Source organism: Meles meles, chromosome 15 (genome assembly GCF_922984935.1).
Source record: "Meles meles chromosome 15, mMelMel3.1 paternal haplotype, whole genome shotgun sequence".
Taxonomy (NCBI): Eukaryota; Metazoa; Chordata; class Mammalia; order Carnivora; family Mustelidae; genus Meles; species Meles meles.
The window spans coordinates 15,376,691-15,393,692 of NC_060080.1; the positions used below are offsets into that span (position 1 = coordinate 15,376,691).

Sequence of the window (17,002 nt, forward strand, 5' to 3'; positions counted from 1 at the left end):
TTTTTGGGTGTTGAGTTTGATTAAGTTCTTTATAGACTGTGGATACTAACCTTTCGTTTGCAAATATCTTCTCCCATTCTCAAGGATCCCTTTTAGTTTTGTTGACTGTTTCCTTTCTGTAAGTTTTTGCATCTTTTTTTTTTTTTTTAATATTTTATTTATTTGACAGAGAGAAATCACAAGTAGGCAGAGAGGCAGGCAGGGAGAGAGGAGGAAGCAGGCTCCCTGTGGAGCAGAGAGCCTGATGCGGGGCTCGATCCCAGGACCCTGGGATCATGACCTGAGCCGAAGGCAGAGGCTTAATCCACTGAGCCACCCAGGCGCCCCGTAAGTTTTTGCATCTTGAAATCATACACTTTTCTAATGGTATTGAACAAGTCACTTAGCTAGTCTAGTAGTTGAGCCAAGAACCACACTAACATTTTTTAATATTTGCTACTTGTTTGTCCTCATACTTCATGGGGTAATTATATATGCTTGTTTTCCCAATCAGTATTATTGACTCAACTATACCAAGGAAAAGTCAAGTTTTACGTTTTGAATGAAATTTGGCATGCATATGTGTGCACACACACACTCAAGTATTATTATAGATTCCAGAAACCAGAATTCTTCAAAGACCCTACCTCAAATCTTCTAGTAAGATTAGAAATTAGATTATTCCAACATCAGCATTTAGACAGTAAATACAAATTTATCAAGTATTTCCATGCAAACCTGTGTTAGCTATCTGAGGATAATCTCACAGAGAACATATTTTCAGAGAGCAAAACAGAATAATACTTAACTTACATATAAGCAAATATGAGGCAATATTCTTTTTTCCTTAAGATTCTCTCAAAGGAAAATTACCATGTATCTGCGATCTTATGAAGTCTCTTGTTTTACAAGGCATTCTTTCAATTGCTTTTTTTGGAGAAATAAAATACTGCTTAAGGAATTCTTTTATTTTGAAACATGAAATACTGCTTAGAGAAGATCTCCAAACTAAATCGACCTCAATCAATCTTGGTTTTTTACATTTTTAGGTAACACCTGAGAGAAGCAGGTTAAATTAACATGGAAGTAAAGATGATATGCTAGAAAAAACTGTTAGATAACACAAAGTGATCCTAATGAGTCAAAGATACAAGTGAAATATCAAAGATATATTATGAAATGAGCTTCCCCAATGGGAGTATTTCTAAATTAACATTTTATGTGATTTAATATGTTATCATCTTAAAAGCAAAATAAGCAAATAAATGCCCCATGATAAAATATGAAACAGCATCACTGAAAAATTGTCTCAAAAAAGTAACCCACTAAACCTTAATCTAATAAAGTCACCAGATCTAAATACTGTTTATCAGAAACATAAGCAATATAAAAGCACAAAGTCAACAGATAACACAAGAAGTAATCATCTAATCCAGAATATGGAAAGGGAGAGGACAGAAAAGAGTATTATTCAGACTAAGAGGTTCAAAGGAAATATATTATGGAAACCTTGCCTGAATCATGATTTTAATAAATCAACTATAAAAAAAACTTTTGAGAAAATCGGGGAAATATAAAAATACAGAATGAGTATATACGATATTCATGAATTTTGTTAGTGGTAGTAATCGCAAGAGAATTACTTTTTTTTTTTTTAAAGATTTTATTTATGGGGTGCCTGGGTGGCTCAGTGGTTAAGTCTCTGCCTTCAGCTCAGGTCATAATCTCAGGGTCCTAGGATCAAGCCCCACATTGGGCCCTCTGCTCAGTGTGGAGCCTGCTTCCCCCTCCCTCTCTACTTGCCTCTCTGCCTACTTGGGATCTCTGTCAAAACAATAAATAAAATCTTTAAAAAAAAAATATTTTATTTATTTGAGAGAGAGCATGAGAGGGAAGTGAGGGAGAGAGGGAGAAGCAGACTCCCCACTGAGCAGAGTGAGCGATGCGGGACTCAACCCAGGACTCCAGGATCAGGACCTGAGCAGAAGGTAGTCACTCAACAGACTAAGCTACCCAGCCCCCAAGAATTATATATTTTATTAAGTCCTCATCAGTAAGGGAATTTATACAAATATATATATATATATATAAAATAAAATCTTTTTCTCCATACTCAGTGTGGAGCCTAATGAGGGGCTTGAACTCACAACCCTGAGCTGACTGAGAGCAAGAGTCGGACGTTTAACTGACTGAGCCACTCAGTGCTCTGGAGAATTTAAGGTTAAACTGGCCTGGTGTCTGGGAGTTGCTCTGAAATACTCTTCTATAAAAAGTAAAACATTAGATTTCACATAAGGTTGAATATCAGTGATAGATACCTGAAGATGCAATGCATTATTCTTCTTCTGTGTTTAACAGTTCCATAATAAAGCTTAATAAAATTTATACGTAACAATACAACAGAAGGCCATGTGAAGCAGGTGGTATTCAAGCTGGGCCCTGAGGGATAAGTACAATCTGAAACCAGTCCTCCATTTTTGAACAAAACATTTATAAACTGCAGCTTACAAAGGTAGTTACTTTCCACAAGGTTTACTGACTTAGGGTCTGTTATTGTATAAACTTAGTATCACTGATTACTTTCTCAACCATATTTTTGACAAGTGGCCAATGAAATTTCTCCGCCCAAAACTGATTTCCAAATGAACACAAACAGCTCTGGACTAATTTTTAGCAAATACCATCCCCTCAAAAGAACAATTTTTTTTTTTTTTTAAAGATTTTATTTATTTATTTGACAGAGAGAGAGATCACAAGTAGGCAGAGAGGCAGGCAGAGAGAGAGGAGGAAGCAGGCTCCCCGTGGAGCAGAGAGCCTGATGCGGGGCTCGATCCCAGGACCCTGAGATCATGACCTGAGCCGAAGGCAGCAGCTTAATCCACTGAGCCACCCAGGCGCCCCCCAAAAGAACAATTTTTTAAAAAAAGATTTATTTAAAAATCTTGAGTGAGCATGCACGTGGAGAGAGGGAGAGAATCTCAAGCAGACTCCCTGTTGAGTGTGGAACCCAACATGGGGCTTGACCTCACAACCCCTAATATCATGACGTGAGTCAAAATCAAGAGTCAGAAGCTCAACCAAGCCACCCCAGGTGCCCCCAGGGAACAAAATTTATTTAACACTCCATGTCATGCCAGAGATTGTACTAGGCATATTATATCTGATTCTTACCACTATCCAGCAAAGTAGTACTGTATTCTTACTTTGTAAGTAAGGTAACTGTGGCCAATTTCCATATCCTAATAGATAAAACTTCTAAAATGGCAGATTTTATACTGTCAAGACGCCAAGGGCTCCACGTTCTTTTCCCTATCAACTAAGCATAAACTGAAAAGTCAGCTTATACGTTAATTATACAACTCTCTTAAAGCCCCCCCCCTTTTGCTTACTATTCAAGTCCCCTGAACAGGTCTTTACCATTTATCTGTTCATATGCAAATACTACAAACTCAAAGTTTGGCTCAAATGCCACTTTCTCCATCAAAACCTACTCCCAATCTTTTTCTTAACTCCCATGGCATGTAATTTGTATTTTCAATGTACTAATAACTAATAACCTGTTAAGACTTTTTTTTTTAAATTTTACTTATCCATTTGACAGAGAGAGCAAGCGAGCGAGTGCACAAACAGGGGAAGCAGCAGGGTGAGGAAAAAGCAGGAGCAGAGATCTGGATGCAGGACTCAAGACCAAAGACCCTGGGATCATGACCTGAGCCACAGGCACACACTTAACTGACTGAGTCACCCAGGCATCCACCTGTTAAGACTTTAAAACTTCTCTATTATCAGAATTAAGATAGAAAAAACATGTAGCACAATTATGCAAAAACTATTCCGGTCAAGCCAGTGTTCCATGAAATGAGGGAGGGGATCAAAGGAAGAATACTAAGGATACTGTGTAACAAGGAGGGAAACTGATAACATTAACATTATAACATTATCAACTATGAGTCCATTTAAAAACATGAGATAAATTTAGGCATATATGGAAAAAAAAATCCAGGACATAAGTGAAAAGGCAAGGTGAAAAGCAGTCTACCATTCAACTTTTGTAAAAACATACATACGTATATGTACACAGGAAACGATCAGAACCTGTGACACAGCTGTTATAAGTAACACATCTGGGAAAAAGGAATGCATAATATTTATTGTACATTTTATAGTTACTCCTTCAATACTTCCCACTCACTACTTATCTCTTTGAAGATATCTAATATATATATGCTGGAAATCACTAAACACATTAGTTTTTATTGTCAAGTGAGCTTGGAAATTAATGGCCTTATACATGGTAGAACTCAATCAAGTTTGTTTTTTTAAAGATTTCATTCATTTATTTGACAGATAGAGATCACAAGTAGGCAGAGAGGCAGGCAGAGAGAGAGAAAAGAGGAACCAGGCTCCCTGTTGAGCAGAGAGCCCGATACGGGGCTTGATCCCACGACACCGGGATCATGACCTGAGCCAAAGGCAGAAGCTTTAACCCACTGAGTCACCCAGGTGCCCCTCAATCAAGTATTTTTTTAAGTACACCTATACATGGGGCACCTGAGTGGCTCAGCTGGTGAAGTGACTGTCCTGGGCTTGGGTCCTGATCCCAGGGTCCTGGAATCGAGCCCCATATCAGGGTCCTTGCTTAGCGGGGAGCCTGCTTCCCCTCCTGCTTGTGTTGCCCCCTTCACTGTGTCAAATAAATATACATAAGCTATACATGACTTACAAAGAAACATACCAGAAAAACATCTTTCCCATAAACTAGGCCATCACTTAAAAGAAAAATATTCTGGGGGGGGAAAAAAAGAAAAGAAAATTATTCTGGTCTTATTCGTAAACTTGTAAGGGTTTTTAAGGCAGTATAAAGGACTTTACATGCATACCCAATACCTACTATAGTTAATATCTCTAGCCATACCTTCATGACACTCTGGGTTTTAAAAAAGCAGAAATCTAGGGATCCCTGGGTGGCTCAGTCTGTTAAGTTGGCTGCCTTCAGCTCAGCTCAGCTCAGGTCCTAGGTCCTAGGATGAAGTCCTGCTTCTCCCCCCCCTCTCTGCCGGCTGCTCCCTCTGCTTGTACATCCCCCCACCACCACCCTCCACACCCTCCACCCCTGGCTCGGTGAAATGAATAAACAAAATCTTTAAAAATAAAGAAAATAAAAAAGCAGAATATTTGTAGATCTAAATATTGTCTCATCACCTGAGTTAAAGGCACTGCACTTATGTAGCTAGTACTTAGTTTTCTAACCACTTCATCTCAGTTAGTTCTACCCTACACTTTGATATATTCCTCAGTGTTAAAAAAAAAAAAGGAACCAAAAAAACCATACCTTTTAAACCCCTCAATGTATTTGACTTTCATACTTCTAGCTTTTTTTTTATGATTATTTATTTCAAAGAGTGAAAGTGAGAGGGATCAAAGAGGGAGAGGCAGAAGCAGACTCGTGGCTGAGCAGACAGGCCAATGCAGGGCTCTGTTCCAGGACCCTGAGATCACCGACCTGAGCAGAAGGCAGATGCCTAACCAACTGAGCCACCCAGACACCCTCATATTTTTTGCTTTCAAAATAAATCTCACAGTATTATTTCTGCTTAGTTAAGTACTGGCAAAAGTTTAGAAAAAACATAAACTGTTTTTTAGGTTTTTATTTTGTTTTTCAAAGATTTATTTGGGGATACCTGGATGTCTCAGTTGGTTAAGCACCTCACTTGATTTTGGCTCAGGTTATGACCTCAGGGCCTTGGGATTCAGTCCCATGTTTGGCTCCATGTTTGGCTCCATGCTCGGTGCAGAGGCTACTTGAAATTCTCTCTCCCTCTACCCCTCCCTCCACTTGCCCTCTCTCTGCCTCAAATAAACCTTAAAAATAAAAAAGATTTTTGAGAAAGTGCATGTGTAAGCAGGGCAGGAGGAGAAGAGCTTAAGCAGACTTCCTGCTGAGCATGGAGGCTCTGTTCCATCATGACCCTAAGATCATAACCTGAGCTGAAACCAAGAGCTGGACACTCAATCAACTGAGCCACCCAGACACCCCATAGTGAGCTGTTTTGTTTTTAATTTTCCATTACTCCTATTGCCCAAGACTATCACTGATCTCAATTCCCAACAGAAGCCAAAATACTCCATCCAGTTCTATGTTTTCATTCCTAACAGCAACGTGAACAAATTATGACTAAATGAGATTAACCACTAAAAGAAGCTAACTTTTTAAGTTTTGTGCCCTGAAGGCTTAACCATCAGTAAAACATAACACATTAAGATTTGGCATGGAGCACCCCAATTTTAAGGCCACTGGTTCTCAAACCCTCAGTACATCAGAATCTAGGCCAAAGATTTAAAACTGCACATTCAGTTCCCACTTACATAAAACTTATTTGAGTTAGTATGGGCAGGGAAACAGGTGCAGATTTTTACTGGTTTTTTTTTTGTTTTTTTTTTTTTTAAGTTCTCCAGATGATGCTTTCCTGTACAGAGAGGGCTGAGACCCTTACACATTACAGAGCTAAGGAATATATCTACAAACACCCTATTGCTTTTCCAAATAAAAAGTTCTGAATCATTCATCATGGTGTAATAGAAGAATCTCAATCAAAATATCAGAATATAGTTCCTTGTTTGTCCTAAACTAGGACAATGAACTCAGAACACTTGAACACCGGTCCTGTTTCCCCACTTGCAAATGAGTATATGCCTCCCTCACAGGATTATAGTGAAAAATAAATGAAATAATATATGAAATTAAAATATAAGTGCTTTCTAGAGTATTAATTATCTACCATAATAAATGACTATTTTCTTGTTTAAAAAATCAACATACAGCGGCGCCTGGGTGGCTCAGTGTAGGTTAAAGCCTCTGCCTTCGGCTCAGGTCATGATCCCAGGGTCCTGGGATCGAGCCCATCGGGTTCTCTGCTCCGCGGGAAGCCTGCTTCCTCCTCTCTCTCTGCCTGCCTCTCTGCCTAGTTGTGATTTCTCTCTGTCAAATAAATAAAATATTTTAAAAAAAATCAACATACAATCTTCTAACTCAGGAATTTACTTTACATAAACACCACCAACATGAAAAGAATGAACTACAGAACATTTACTGCAGCACTGCTTGCAGTGGTTAGAAAATAAGAACTGAACAAGATACCTCTGAAACTAGTAATACACTATATGTTAATCAACTGAATTTAAATGAAAAATAAAAAAAAATAAAAAACTCAACAGAAAAATGATTTAGCAAATTAAAAATCTACATACTGAATGTTTTAAGTTATTAAAGTTGCAGGTACAAATAGAGTAAAATGTCTATGATAGTAAATAAAAATACCTAGTCACCTAAGTTGTATCATACGAACCCATTTTTGTTTAAAAGAAAGGAGTAATACAATTATGTATCTGTGCGGACTATGACAAAATAAGCAGTGAACTGAACTCTGATAGGAGAGGAGGTACTACTGGCTTTATCTTTACATTTTTTCCGTGTTGTAATGCTCAGTAAAGTTAGCAAAACCAAGTTGTTTTTTTTTTTTTTTTAAAGGTCCTATATTAATACTATTTAAATGCACTGTAGTTCAGAGGCTTTATCACAGAATAAAGTACAAGTAAGTGATCCTGTGTTATTTTCAATTCACTTTAGTACTAGGTTGAATGCCCAACAAGTGAAGACTTGTCTCAAATGCTCAAATGGTTATCTAGTAATTTTCAATTGTTACACATATTCAATCAGAACCAATATAGCACCAAGGAGAAATATCCTAAAGAAAAGGCTGTAACAGAACTAAAGGGAGTCATTTCAGTGCATGGTCTGAGACAACTGAGAAAAAATAAAAACCATTCTAAGCAGCAGACTTGAATGCAGTTTTAAGGTTTTTTTTTTTCTAAACGTTTTTATTTTTCTTATAGTTTTACTTATTAGAGAGAGAGCACAAAAGCAGTGGAAGCAGCAGGCTCCCCACTGATCAGAGTGCCTGATAAGGGACTTGGTCCCAGGACTTCAAGACCTGAGCTTAAGAATACATTTAGTGCAAAAAGAATGAATACTGTTACACTGAAAAAATAAATAAAATGAAAAAAAAGAAAAAAAAAAAAAGAATACATTTAGTAGGGTGCCTGGGTGGCTCAGTGGGTTGAGCCTCTGCCTTCGGCTCAGGTCATGATCTCAGGGTCCTGGGATGGAGTCCAGCACTGGGCTCTCTGCTTGGCAGGGAGCCTGCTTCCTCCTCTCTCTGCCTGCCTCTCTGCCTACTTGTGATCTCTGTCTGTCAAATAAACAAATTTAAAAAAAAATCTTAAAAAAAAAAAATACACTTAGTAGAGGGACGCCTGGGTGGCTCCGTTGGTTAAGCCGCTGCCTTCGGCTCAGGTCATGATCCCAGCTTCCTGGGATCTTGTCCCACGTCGAGCTCCATGCTCAGCAAGGAGCCTGCTTCTCCCTCTGCCTGCTACTCTATCTGCCTGTGCTCGGGCGAGCTCGCTCTGACAAATAAATAAATAAAATCTTTTTTAAAAAATTAAAAAAAAAAAAAAAAGAATACACTTAGTAGACAGATGAGTTACCCTGGAGTCCGGTATTTTTTTTCTTTAGACCACAATTTTCCAAAGTGTTTTCCCTAATCACCAATTCACGATGTTCTTTAAAATAAGGTTCCCTGTCCAATACACTGAAGATATGCTGCTCCCTGGTACCCATTTGTTCTTCTGCAAGCTGAGCACATGGTCATTCCAGAATTCATTCTCACACAGTAAGTCCTACAGTTAAAACTCCTTAACTTTAATCCAGTATTATCATAACTTTCTTCTGTAAATATGTTAATGCAAAGTAAGTTATTTTGAGCAGTATTTCTAGTCATTTCTAAGAAAAAGAAAAAAAATTATGTAACATTTCAACTCCCTAAACTTTTGTCTAGGAAAAGCCACAACTTACAACAGTTAAGTTTTAGAATATGTTCAGTTTGTGATGACCACTATGGATAGTCTATGAAAAAAACATAACTTTTCAATTAAATAAGAGTAATCTTGGGGCGCCTGGGTGGCTCAGTGGGTTAAAGCCTCTGCTTTTGGCTCAGGTCATGATCTCAAGGTCCTGGACTCGAGCCCCGCATCGGGGGTCTCTGCTCAGCGAGGAGCCTGCTTCCTCCTCTCTCTCTGCCTGCCTGTGATCTCTATCTGTCAAATAAATAAATAAAATCTTTAAAAAAATATTAAAAAAAAATAAGAGTAATCTTTTGGGTGGTAAGTATGAGTTGTGACTTTTAAAATCTCTCAAATATTCATGAACGAGCCTTGAATTGGTGATTACTTTTTTCCCAATAACTTGAAGCGAGATGACCTAACCAGTTGTGTTTTTTTTTTTAACCTAATCAGTTTCTTAAAGATGTTGGAAGTCTAAAAAACTTTTCCGAGTGCCTGTGTAGCTCAGTTGGTTAAGCGTCTGCCTTTAGTTCAGGTCCTGATCTTAGGGTCGTGGGATCGAGTCCTGCATCAGGCTCCCTGTTCAACTGGGAGTCTGTTTCTCCCTCTGCCTAGTTTCCCCTGCTTCTCTGACAAATAAATAAATAAGCCTTAACAATAAATAAATAACTTAAAGAAACAAGTGCCTAGAAATTCAGACATTTCAAACAAATGTCTGAGAAGAGAAACCAAATCTGTTAAGTTTTGAGGACTACCTAAATTATATACCAAAATAGGGCCTCTGAAGAAATATTCCTAAGCAGAATTTAAATGAAACTTAATATGCATTTAAGTCTAAAAAAAAATTTTTTTTAAGCAGGCTCCAAGCTCAGTATGGAGCCCAACTCAGAGCTTGAACTCACAACCCTAGATCAAGACCTGAACTGAGATCAAAACTAGATGCTTAACCTACTGAGCCACTCAGGCGCCCCTTAAATAAAAATCTTTTTTAAGATTTTACTTATTTGAGACAGAGAAAGAGCATGAGGGGTGGGGAGGCAAAGAGGGACAAGGCGAAGAGGGACAAGAAAAGCAGACTCCCCCACTGAGCGGGGAGCCCAACATGGGGCTGATCCCACATCCCTGAGATCATGACCTGAGCCTCAGGCAGATGCTTAACCAAAGGAGCCACCCAGGTGCCCCTAAATTAGAAATTTTTGAGGGAGGGGAGAATGTGTGCATGCACACAAGCAGGGGGTGCACACAAGCAGAGGGAGAAGCAGGCACCCACTGAGCAGGATACCCTACATGGGGCTTAATCCCAGGGTCCCGGGATCACAACTGAGCAGAAGGCAGATGCCTAACCTACTAAGCCACAGAGGCGCCCTGTCCAGTCATATCTTCTCAATTTTCCCTACTTCCAGGTCAAGTTCTGCCATTCTCCCCTATCAGGGTTACTACCCACACTAATCCCTCTCAATGAAGCCATTTCAACTATCCCTTGACTAAGTTAATTTCTAAGTCCTTTTTTTTTTTTTTTTTGTAATTTTACACTCAGTAACAAGGACCTGGTACCACCGATATCTAAACAAAGTCTGGGGGCGCCTGGGTGGTTCCGTGGGTTAATAAGCCTCTGCCTTTGGCTCAGGTCATGATCGCAGGGCCCTGGGATCAAGCTGGGCATCAGGCTCTCTGCTCAACAGGGAGCCTGCTTCCTCCTCTCTCTCTGCCTGCCTCTCTGCCTACTTGTGGTGTCTCTCTCTATCTGTCAAATAAATTAATCTTTTAAAAAATAATAAAGAAAAAAAATTAAGTCTGGCACATCAAAGGCCTACAAATCTCAAAAATATTGTGCAAGTTTCTGGTAGTCTACCTTGATGAGAAAATAAAACTTAGAACATCCAGAGTAACAAATGGGACTGAATATTTCTCAAATAAGAATCCATGACTATCTTCTCAACCAGACTTACAGTAAAAGCTAGCCAACAATTTATCTTTGACAAGTTCCTAGACAGAGTACTCCCCTTTCTACTAGTGTAGGAGTGAACAAAGGGACGTTAAGACTTTCCTTTGGATCCCTTTTCAGCAATCTATTAAACTTCAACTGCAAGGTGGTCCAAGAAAACATCTCCAGAGAAAACTTCAGCTATCATCTTCTCAAAATTTCAAATCTTATTTATATCAGATTGCAAAGATTCAGACTGTACTACAGAAAATTTAATATTTTACACTTACTCAAACTTAGAAGTGCTGACAGAATACTAAACAGATGGTAATAAATGACCTGGTCACCAAAATGGAAAACACAAGTGGCTCCTATCTGTATATAATTTTTGGTACTTAACAAAATCAGACAAACTATCCATATTTTTCTCTACCTACAATTTGCCTTATCTGACTGCCTAGCAAAGACTTATACTTAAGGTCAGCTTATTCCTACTACTTATTCACCTTTTTTAATGCCTGAATGAATAAGAACAGTTGCATTTTACACAGCTGAGACAATATTCCACTGATCCCTAAGTAGGTCTTTCAAAACCAGTGCCTAAAATCACAAGATCACCACCTTGAGATCTAGAACTCGTTATATGACATGTCCACTACAGCAGAAATCACAAAGATCTGGGGTGCCTGAGTGGCTCAGTTGATGAAGCACAGACTCTTGATTTGGGCCCAGGTCACAATCTCAGGGTCCTGGGATGTAGCAGTGCACTGGGCTCCATGTTCAGCAGGGAGTCCACTTGAGGATTCTCTCTGCCCGCCCCCCACCTTGTGTGCTCTCACTCTCTCAAATAAATGTATGTTTAAAAAAAAAAATCACAAAAATCTACCTTCAAGGATAGTTTTGTAGTGTCATTTTATAGTCAATTTCACCAAACCCCTTCCTGGAATGCAAGTTTTGTGGTTCAAATGTTACCTTTCACCTTAGGTAGGCAATAATGACTGCCTTTTTTCTTTCCCTATCCCATTTTCAGTCCAAAGTATTCTGACATTCCAAGTACTACCTACCCCTTTTCTCTTTACACTTCTTCCCCTTTTTTATGCTTGGCAGTTACAGTGAAATCCTGGGATATGAACATAAGGTGTACCCATTTGTATGTTTTTCTAGTACTCTACTCCAACATCTTTTATCTCCCTAAAAAATAGTAAGCGAATAAGAAGTAAAAATCTATAATATGTAAATTAAAAATGGATGGGATTACAGTAGCTAAATTCGCAGAGGAGAAATATACTAAAGAAACTATGACTTTACCGATGTGCTTGAATAGCCCATACTTTTTTTTTTTTTTTTAAAGATTTTATTTATTTATTTGACAGAGAAAGAAATCACAAGTAGGCAGAGAGGCAGGCAGAGAGAGAGGAGTAAGCAGGCTCCCTGCAGGGCAGAGAGCCCGATGTGGGGCCCGATCCCAGGACCCTGAGATCATGACCCGAGCGGAAGGCAGTGGCTTAATCCACTGAACCACCCAGGCGCCCCAGCCCATACTTTTATAATTCTTTACAGCACTTTAGAAAAATACAGAAAGGGGGGCGCCTGGGTGGCTCAGTGGTTTAAGCCTCTGCCTTTGGCTCAGGTCATGATCTCAGGGTCCTGGGATCGAGCCCCGCATCGGGCTCTCTGCTCAGTGGGGAGCCTGTTTCTCCCTCTCTCTCTGCCTACTTGTGACCTCTCTCTCTGTCAAATAAATAAATAAAATATTTAAAAAAAAAAAAAAAAAAAAAAAAGAAAAATACAGAAAGGAGCCAGGAAATGGTCAAGTAAAACTTCGTTTAAGAAAAAGGTCAACATGGGGCGCCTGGGTGGCTCAGTGGTTTGAAGCCTCTGCCTTCAGCTCGGGTCATGATCTCAGGGTCCTGGGATCAGGCCCCGCCTTGGCCCTCTGCTCAGCGGGGAGCCTGCTTCCCCTTCTCTCTCTGCCTGCCTCTCTGCCTACTTGTGATCTCTGTCAAAATAAATAAGTGAAATTAAAAAAAAAAAAAAAAAAAAAAAAAAGGTCAACAAGGGCTCCTGGGTGGCTCAGTCAGTTAAGCATCTGCCTTTGCTGCCTTTGGCTGGGATCCAGTCCCGCATTGGGCTCCTTGCTCATCGGGGAGCCTGCATCTCCCTCTCCCTCTGCCTCCTGCTCTGCCTACTTGTGCTCTCACTCTCTATCCCTCTGTCAAATCAATCAATAAACAAAATCCCCCCCGCAAAAAAAGGCAAGGGAAGACAAAAATGTCCACAATTTCATTAAGAATTAAATGAATTGGGACACATGGGTAGCTCAGTCAGTTAAGCATCTGCCTTCAGCTCAGGTCGTGATCCCAAAGTCCTGAGACTGAGTCCAGCATCAGGCTCCTTTCTCAACGGGGAGCCTGCTGCTCCTCTGTCTGCCACTTCCCCTGCTTGTGCTTGCTCGCTCTCTCTGACAAATAAATAAAATGACTCTCTAGAGGGTGACACTGTTTAACTAGACAAGTTTTAGCTTTTCATTTATAAAAAAGCTGGATCTTTTGAGTTGGACAAAAAAGTCACTAAGAAAAAAAATACACTAACCTTTTGTCTGATAACATACCGCTACCTGAAACTCTGAGAAGAAAAATGCATTTACCATGAATCTACCTATGTACTACTTCTATACTGTTTCACTGGAAAGGCTTCAAAAGTAATCTGTAAAAATTCACTTTCCCACTATAGAAACAATACATTTTAAGTGAAAAAGGTCCATCTATATTCCTAAATATAAATATCATTATTAAAATATTAGCTTCTAGGGCACCTGGGTGGCTCAGTGGGTTGGGCTTAAGTGTCTGCCTTAGGCTAGGTCATGATCTTAGGGTCCTAGGATAGAGTCTGGCATCCGGCTCCCTGCTCAGTGTGGAGTATGCTTCTCCCTCTGTCTTCTTCCCTCTCCTCATGTTCTGTCTCCCTCTCAAATAAATAAAATCTTAAGAAAAAATTAGCTCCTAAATAATGAGGTTTGAAGGGAAACTTTTTCCACCACATCAGAATTCAGAAGTGAGGGACACAGAACTAGACTGATAGCAATTCAAGTTTCTCCTTTTACTGACCAAGCTACAATCGAATGACTAATTTAGACCTAGGCCAGAGGGGTTCCTACCACCACACCCCTTAATTATCCTAAGCTGGTCACAGATAGCACTGGACAACTTACGGTCCTCCAAAAAGGGGCAGTCCATCATGGTGGCCTCAAGAAGCAGAACAAAGTGCTTTCTGCAGGGGGCAGACTTCCAAAGAGAGAGAGAGGAAAGAGGCTAAGTCATACTCTTTTACCAGTTCCTTCTTACAAATTCATCAGGCTAGAGTGAAAAAAGCGGGACAAGAGGGGCCAAGCCAGACTATTTTTAATACCTCAAAAACAGCAGGAAATCTACCTAATTTACAAACCAATTTATTAGTTATTAGTACAATTTTTATATTAATCACACATCTATCAGTAAACAGCCACAAACTATGAATTCAAGCCAGGTATTTAAATTCAGGTATTTAAAATAATCCTAAATCTTAAGAACATGAAAAAAAAAAAAAAAGAATATTTTGCTCTGTTAGAAATCCAACAAATTTAAAGAACCTGAGTCCACGAGACAGGAACCAACCTCCACTTGAAATTATGAAATCTTATGAATATCCACAAAAAGCAAGACTATCTGGTCACTGACCAGATTGGCTTTGGATGTGACACCTGGCCCAAATCCCTGATCACAGATACATACACAGGAAGACAAATTACTATTTCAACACCAGAAGGACTTATAAACAAGTAGGGAAGGTTTAAGGGACACAAAATCCAAGGATTGTATTTGTTGAGACTGCATAGTTTGGCTTATATGCTTGTAATGCCAAAGAAAAGTTGGTCTATTAAAAAGGACAACCTTGTAAGACCAATTTAAACACAGCAGTAATTTATACTTTTAAGCTGAAACCTTACTAAATATTAAAACGTCTAAGGGAACTTTACACTCAAATTAAGAAAACTATGTATAAAAATTAAATAGTTTAAATTTTCTTGAAGATGTTCAAGTTTGTTAATAGCAAATTCAACTTGAAGATTAACAGCCAGACTTGTACAAATAATAAAAAAAGAACTTAAAAAGCTAAAGAACCAGGATTCTGAAATACAACTAATTTTTAAAATCAGTATAAGCCTTTACTGGGTACAAAAACCGCCCTTACGGACACCAAAAGACAATTCTAAATAACTAAAGTTCACCAAAAACTGAACTTTAAAAGACATTCATGCAAAGGGAAATATTAACAACTATTCACGGTGTCTGTGCAGATGAAGCAAATCCTCTATAAAAAGAAGTATTAAAAGAGTAAGAACAGAAACTTAATCTCATTAAAAATATTTGTCATTGTATTCTAAATAGGATTTCTAGCCAGAATTCCTTAAATTGTCTTCCGATATTCCAGGTCACATGGTGAGTCACCTATTAAACACGAAATCTAAGCAGTAAACAAGCTTTTAAAATCCTTAGGTAACTCCCTTTATTAAAATTGTTTTCCTGATATACCTTTACAAATACTACAGTTCTCTTAAGCGTTTAAAAGCATTTATCTAATAAAGCTTTCTCTAAAAACCTTTACCGAAAAAAACCTATCACCGCTTTTCTTAAGATCTCACAATACCCGAAATCCTGATTTTAACTGACATTACTGTCTTATTACACCTAATATGCTCGTAATATTAACCCTCATGATGTTTAAATATGTGTTAGAATGAAAAACTAAGTTAAGAAATATGGGTTTTCCCTAGCTGTGTTCTCAGAAGCAGCCTAACTTTTACAAGCGTTCGGGATAAAACTTTGAACAATTATCCGCAAATTTGGCCCAAACAAACTACTGCTAAAATGTCTGAAGCCTCTAATCTTTTCTTTCGTTTTAATTTATATATCTGAGTGTCAAAGCCTGATCCAGTAACAAACATAACATTCCTTAATAATAGCACCTAACAAGTCTAACTAACCCAAATCGCTGTTTCTTTCATATCCACACCTGTCTGCCGAAAGCTTTTCCTGGACACATTCGGGCCCCCAAGAATTCCCACATTTGTTTCCATAAACCCACTCCTTCCTCTTCGTCCACTTCCAACTCGCACACTTCTCTGAAATCTACCGACCTCTCCCCTCTTAACCACCATGGGCTGAACCGACAGCTCGGTCCCTAACCCCAAACGCCGAGAAACCCAGGACTAGTGGGGTGGGCCCCCCAGCGCCGCAAGGCAGTGGCGTGGGGGAGGAAAGGAAGCGGGAGCCCAGCACCCCCCACCCCGCGCCGGGCGCACACCCCCTTCCGGCACCCCTCCCCCCGCATTGTGCAGGCGGGCCCCGAGCCCCAGGCCGCAGCTGCCCTGGGTTCCCCCAGGCCCGTCCGCCCTCCCGTCCTGCAGGCTGCTCCCGCCGAGACGGCCACACAAAGCCCGGGAAGCCAGCTTCTGTGGCGCCAGAGCACGGGGAGAGGGAGCAAACGCGGACTGACTTACGGGGCTGCTGCGGCCGCGCTGCCTCAGCCGGGGACACCGACCGTTGGGCACACGGCGGCGTCGCTATCGGCCGTCCTTCCCTCCTCCGCCTTCGGTGGCGGCAATATCTTCTTTCTCCACCTACCTCCCTCCCCCCCCACCCCACCTCCTCCTTCTCCTCCCCCTCCTCCTCCGAACCACCGAAGTACCGAGGGTGAGACACAGAGACTCACAACAACATGGCTGCCACCGCCGCCTCCCCTCCCCTCCCCCCCCGCCCACCGGCCGCACGCAAGGCACTCCGGGAGAAAGGGGAGGGGGAGCACTCACCGACGTGTGGCTGTTCTCAGTGGCTTCCGTCGCTTCTCCCGCGCTTCTGGCGCCGGCCGGCGGGAGCTCTGCGCGTGCGCACGCTCTCTGCGCTCGCGCGTTTCGACCGTCCCTTAGGCGTGCGCTCCCCCGCCCTCACCTTGCGGGCTCTCAGCTGGTGCTAGGCTCGGCGGCTGCGCCAGCCTGGGAAGCGCGCGAGAGCTCGGCCGGCGCAGGCGTGGTGTCGCCGAGCGCCGCGTTCGCCTCTGTCTTCCCGCGTGCAGCCTTGACTTCCGAATTCGCTTACCCTCCGCTTCCTCCCTGGTAGCTCATTGTTCTTCGCCGCTGCCTGTACGGATGTCAGTTGTCTG

At 40.7% G+C, this 17,002-nt stretch overlaps 1 protein-coding gene across 5 annotated transcripts in view; it reads right to left on the reverse strand.

Moving 5' to 3' along the window:
- The window catches only part of PUM2 (pumilio RNA binding family member 2), a 103,741-nt gene extending 87,175 nt beyond the window's left edge, over positions 1-16,566 (reverse strand). For all 5 annotated transcript variants that reach the window (XM_045978854.1, XM_045978857.1, XM_045978856.1 and 2 more), the window contains exon 1: positions 16,344-16,566. The gene's annotated coding sequence lies outside the window, so the exon portion shown is untranslated. The remainder of the gene's footprint in view (positions 1-16,343) is intronic.
- Between the last annotated feature and the right edge of the window lie 436 nt (positions 16,567-17,002).